General features: G+C 35.3%; 1 long non-coding RNA gene across 1 annotated transcript in view; it reads left to right on the forward strand.

Moving 5' to 3' along the window:
• LOC125175305 (uncharacterized) overlaps window positions 1-565 on the forward strand; it is a 36902-nt gene extending 36337 nt beyond the window's left edge. Inside the window, exon 3 of the long non-coding RNA XR_007155748.1 lies at window positions 65-565. This is a non-coding gene — a long non-coding RNA (uncharacterized LOC125175305). The remainder of the gene's footprint in view (window positions 1-64) is intronic.
• The last annotated feature ends 6159 nt before the right edge of the window (window positions 566-6724 follow it).

The following is a 6724-nucleotide window of genomic DNA, read 5'->3' on the forward strand; positions in this document are numbered from 1 at the left end:
AGACCTTACAAGAGAGAATGAGCCACTTTTGAGTAAGAATCTCTCTTTGTTGCTGGTTTTGAAGAAGTTTCCATATTGGGAGAGGTCATATGGATACAGCCATGTAACAGGGACCTGTGGGTGATCTCCGTGAGCTCAGACAACCCCTGGCCAACAGCCAGCAAGAAAAGAGGGACCTCATGCCAGCCACAAGGAGACGAATTCTGCTAACAATGTGAGGGATCTTGCAAGTGGATTCTTCTCAAGTTCAGCTTCTGATGGGACCACAGCTCCAATCAACACATGGGTTTCTCCCTGGAGAGACACTGAAACAGAGAACCTAGTGATGCTGTGTCCCAACCTCTACATTCCAGAAACTTTGAGGGGAAAAAAAGCATTCTAGTTTTAGCTGCTAAATTTGTGGTAATTTGCTAAGCAGTATAGAAAACTAATACACTATCACTTCTCTTTCTGTAATGTTTTCCTCTGTTAGTCAAATCACATTTTGAATCAACAGATACTTCATGAGCTTTTTGTTTTGTAGCAGGTCCTATTAAGAATTAATCTCGGGGCGCCTGGATGGCGCAGTCGGTTAAGCTTCCGACTTTAGCCAGGTCACGATCTCGCGTCCATGAGTTCGAGCCCCGCGTCGGGCTCTGGGCTGATGGCTCAGAGCCTGGAGCCTGTTTCTGATTCTGTGTCTCCCTCTCTCTCTGCCCCTCCCCCATTCATGCTCTGTCTCTCTCTGTCCCAAAAATAAATAAACGTTGAAAAAAAAATTAAAAAAAAAAAGAATTAATCTCGCAATCACACGTCCCTAAATAATGGAACCCAGATGGGAGTTCAAGCCTTTTTATTACTGACTCAGTGATCATTCACCTACAATGAGGAGCTATAGATTCACTAATTAAAAAGCCAAGTGTGTAACATTCTTCAGTATTTTAGTTATAGTGGATTAGAATTATCCTTCATATGTGAAGGATATACATACAGAATATACGTGTGTATATATATATATATATATACACACACACATATTCTATATATATATTCTATATATATACATATAGAATATATGTGTACATATATACATATTATATATATATATATATATATACACATATGTATAGAATTACCCTTCATATGTGCCTATATATGTTCCAAATTTGTTGTGCTGAGTTTTATGAAGTGGTAACCTGGATATAGGAGATTACGTAAGCAATCCTTTTCATGAATTTTCATCAATGTTTATAGAAAACATACATTCAATTTTTTTTTATTTGCTTAAAAGTCAAAAAAGAAGTGAGAATCATATGGTAAATATAACTTCAGGAGCACCTTGGTGGCTCAGTCGGTTAAGCATCGAACTTTGGCTCTGGTCCTGATCTCATGGTTTGTGAGTTTGAGCCTGGCTTCTGGCTCTGCACTGACAATGCGGAGTCCACTTGGGATTCTCTCTCCCTCTCTCTCTGGCCTTCTCTCTCTCATGCTCTCTCTCTCTCTCTCTCAAAATAAATAAATATACTTAAAATATATATAAATTATTATGTAGAAAGACAATTAATGATTCCCAGTTACAAAAAATAACTAATGTCTTTGAGTTCTGATTCAAAACACTTCTGGATATCATCATTTAAATTTTCCTATAAATTTTCTATTTTATTTTTGTGGGTTTGGTAAATTTGGTTATTTCAAGTTGTGACAGAAGCTTAGATAAGTTGACTTTTTAGTCAAAATTATCTGAACGTTTACAGCCAGAAAATAATTTGAACTACATTAATGGAGCTGCAATAAAAATAATTGAAAATTTTATGGACAATAAAAACATATACGAAAAGTCAGTTAGATTTTGTTTTAATATAATAGCTTCTTTAGAAATCTATAATGTTGTAATAAAATACTGTAAAATGACTGATTTGTATTCAATTTGCTATTTGATAGGATCTAAAGATTATGTGGTGTTGAATTAAAAAGTACATTACAAATTTCTTTTACTTTTAATCTCATTGAGAATTACATTTTAGACTGTAATAAACCAAAGGTCAGATTCAGAGAATAATTACATCTTACTCGTGGTAGCAGCAAAAATATTAACCTGAATTCACTGCAGCTTTAAAAGCTTTTATTAATATCAATGATGGCACTGGTGAAACAATGATACCAATCGAAGTACTTATTTTCACCAATTGAAGGGAGGAAAACTTTTCCTTTCTTCCCTTCTAGGTTCTTTGGTTGGTCTAATAATCTAATTGACACAAGACATAGTAACAGGAGGAAAAACACCACAAATTTTAATTTCACATGTATGGGAACTCACAGAAATATGAGACTCAAGTGACTTAAGAAGGAAGCTGTTATACTTTTTAGTCAGACAACAATACATTCGTGAAGAATTAACAAAACAAAGAAGTTTGGGCTTGAGGTAGGAGGTTACTGAGGAAGTAACAGGACCTGTTTACATAGACTTCTTGGCCTTGAATTCTCTGTCTCTGGTGATAATGTCTCTTACAGAGAGGGTACCTTTCACATGGGAGATTTATTTCCTGCTTTCATAGGCATGAAAGAACTTCAGAAAGTCCTTCTTGCACCACATGTCTCTTAAGTAACTTGAATGCAAAATAATCAATATGCCATATTTTTGAGGAGACTGCCCATATTTGATGTTTTGGAATCAATGAGATTATTCCAGGAGTAAAAGTATGTTTATTTGGCTTATTTGGCTGATGATAATAAGATCTGCTTCACTAATTAATAAATTGGGATACCTGTTCTGTTATTAATGAAAGTGGAAGCTGAACTATTTTATTGACGGATAAATGTTTTATAATGGTTTACTTCTGCAACACGCAAAAACAATGCATGTCTTACATTCTGATTTCTCCATTGTGCAGTTTGTACTGCATTTTAATTTCAGCATTGCTATTTATTCAATCACTTCTGATTGACTCAATCATAAGAACAGAGTCAACTGGGAAAATGACGGTATTCTGACCAGGATATCGAGGTTGTCCTAACAGAGCGAGGGCAAGAACAAATTGAAGTCAAGCTGTCAATCACTAAATTTTTTTAGACTATCTTGTACTCCATCAACTTTTAAAATAGAGTAAACTAGGTTGCAACAAATTTTATGTCTCTGACAGCATATAATTTTTCATCATTACCATTTTCTAGCTGATGATTTCAGGATGAAAAGTCCATACTCTTTTAGAAAAATACTATTAATCTTAACTCTTGAGAAGTTATTTTGAGATAAAGAGATAAAAGTTTAGTGATACTCTACCCGTAATAAAGTGGACAAAACCAGTAAATTTATTTTTAAAAAAAGATAATTTTCCCACATAATAGACAATTATAATGTTTTCCAGCTACTTGTTATTTTTGTCCCATCCTACAAGTTTCTGGAGGTCAGAACTACATTTATTCTTGTATTTTCAGCTAATTAAGACACAATCTGACTTTAATTTTTTTTATATTAGATATGTATCTGATTAGGGGCACCTGAGTGGCTCAGTTGGTTAAGCTTCCGACTTCCGCCCAAGTCATGATCTCACGGTTTGTGGGTTTAAGCCCCGCGTCGGGCTCTGTGCTGAAAGCTCAGAGCCTGGAGCCTGCTTCCAATTCTGTGTCTCCCTCTCTCTCTGCCCCTCCCCATCTCTCTCTCTCTCTCTCTCTCTCTCTCTCTCTCTCAAAAATAAATAAATATTAAAAACATATGTATCTGATTAGAACTGGATCAGGTTTTTAAATTCCTGAAATGAGCCAAGTTCCCATCAAGATTATGAAGTACACAAATCTGTGTCGTCTTTACAAGATAAAAAATAAGGGTCTGATGTTAGGGGCTCTGCTGCAAAGTACTTAACTGTTCTTTATGCTCATGGCCTCTAGCTATTCGGAGGAAGGGTATTTTCTTAAATGTCATAACATGACTCTATCGAACATGACAACCTTCATTCAGTCTAAAGTTTTATTTTTGTGAATCCTAAAAATTTCCAGCTCCTAAACAAATAAACGACTATTGCATATTTCCCCAGCCAATGAGATCGGTGCTACTGACTCAGTACTAGAATGTTCCCTAGGCTCCAGGGGGTAAGGTCCAATGGAAATGGCAGAGGAATATAAATTTTGGGGTTTGCCAGGTTGGGTTTGTTAGCTTCATATCCATTAACTGTTCAATTAACTGCCAGTGTGATGGACAAAACCTTGATTTATGCCAGTCTCCACCTTTTCCAAAACGGTATGGCAAAGCCGTACTTACCTTACAAGTGTTGTATAAAAAATAAAATGAGACACAGATCATGGCATTACAAGAAATTTAAAACGTAACAAAACGTACCTTATTAATATTGTGTTATTATGATGATTAGCAATTAAGGTAATATATATATAAAGCAATTACGATTTAGTTATAAAGCTAACAATTAGGTTGCTATAATGTTAGCTTAAATCACATTTAAAAACACATTTGCAGAGTTTTTGGGGTTTTTTTTAGGTTTAAAATTTTTTATTTTTTTAAAGTTAACATGTGCATAAAAGGAAACAGAATAATACAAGAAGCAAAGAACAAAGTCATCCATAATCACAAGCAATTTACAGTTTGACTTCTAGGTCCCGTGTGTCTACACAACTTGGCATTTTAATGTAATTAAGATCATAGTTATGTATCATGCTTTTTTCACACACCATGAATTTTACCATTTCAGAGTCCCAAAACTAAGAGTATTTTGATAACCAAGAATACACTACACCAACACCATCTGAAAGAAAAAAAATGTAATCCTGCCTTTCTTGGCGACAATAATGGCAACAGGCCTCTAGATAAAGATATTGGCAGAGCAACGATTAAAATGCTGAACATTCCCTTAATGTTCAATTAAAAATGAGACATAAAGTAACAGAGTACACAAAGTATAACAATTCTAAAAGAATTCATTATCCAATCTATACTATTCAAATATTAGCAAGGAGGTATATTTCCACTGAGTCACTTAATGTATTCCTATAGTACAACCAAAGAGATGCACACACATTAACTGTTATCACTAGAATGTAGTGAACACATCCACACGCATCTCTCCCACTATACTTCCCTCTGCCCCTCTGTTGCCAGTCTAATGAGTAAGTCCTGACATACATTTCTCAGAGACAGCCTAGCACTTCCATGCCCAAGATGCTTCCTTCCTATCAATTACAACAACAAAAACTTAGAAATTGGTTAACTCAGTAGCTGTACATTGTATCATACATTGTCATCTCAGGACATCCAAAAAGCTTAGATATTACAAAATAATTAACTTCTCCACAACAAACACCAGTCTTTATAAAAATGCACATATAGACTTATGTTTATAACCTAAAACTGTCTTCTAGATGTGGAGATACTAGCAAAAAGCCCTTCCCTTCACCCCTCCTCTGCTCCCTCCACCATTTCAATGATTAAGTACAAGACTACATCTAGCTCCAAGAGGCAGATTAACAGACACTCCCAGAACAGTCCTTCCTAAAAACTAACAAAAGGGCATTTATAAAGGGATTATTTTACTACTTCTACTTTTAATACACTTTGGGCATTAGGACTTGTTTTACCCTTTAACACAGCAATATTAACTAAAATGCACATACAGAATAATGGTTAGACAATCTGAATTTGTCTTAAAGACTCATGGGCACAGAACCCTTCTCTCATTTCCCCCCACCCCCACTCCCCGCAGTGAACACTCTCCAAGACATCAAGTTTAACACTTTCATTCCCCAAATACAACCATTCCTGTAAATTAACAGAACTTAAAGGGTGTTGTTACTTTAATTCTCTACTTCTAACATATTGTTCACTTTCAAACATCTAGAAGACTAGATGTTCCAAAATTTGCCCACTACATACATACATAGTAGCACTGAAGGAACATTCTGGCCTAGAACCCTTCCTCTTTTCACCTCTTGTCAACCCAGTGGAAAATATAAGCATCCATAATGCTTAGAGGGGATTTTAACAATTTCACTTCCTCTAGTTTTCAGAACAGTCTCTCCTATGAATTTAAACACAAAGCGTATACAATGTATTTGTTTACTAACTACTTTTGTCATACACTAGCAACCTCTTTTAACATCTAGGAAGACTAGATGTTGTAAATTAGGGCTCATTTGTCCTTTATATACACTATATACATAGCTAAGTAAAACTGAATGCAGACATAGGGGACAATGGTTAATCCTAACTATAAACATACTGGTATCCAGCCCTTTGCGCTTTCTTCTTCCTCCCTGAACCAGCACAACTATTATATAATGTGTACTGCTCTGAGAGGTGGTTTGATCATTTTGATCATTCCATTTTCAAAAAGACAATATTTCACATGAATTTTAACAAAAGGATGTCTACAAAATGTGTTATTTTTCTAACTCTACTTTTGACATACTTTGTGCACTTCTAAACATCTAGAAAGGCTAGATGTTTCAAATAAGGACTTAATTTTGTCCATTATATACACAGTAGTGTTGAACAAACTACACACATGTAACAATGGGTTATAGCTGAAAGTGTTTTCTGCATGGGAACATTCTAGTCTAGAACCCTTTATTTCCCACAGCTCCTCTCCACCACCAACCCACTGGGTGGGTACAGATAGGCACATGTGTCACTTAGATGTGACTACAATGTCATCTCTAAAAGTTCTTTTCAGAAGACAGCCTTTCGATGAATTTTAACACAAAGTGTACAAAATGTGTTAGTTTACTAACTCTACTTTTG

The sequence above is a fragment of the Prionailurus viverrinus genome, chromosome C2 (assembly GCF_022837055.1).
Source record: "Prionailurus viverrinus isolate Anna chromosome C2, UM_Priviv_1.0, whole genome shotgun sequence".
NCBI lineage: Eukaryota > Metazoa > Chordata > Mammalia > Carnivora > Felidae > Prionailurus > Prionailurus viverrinus.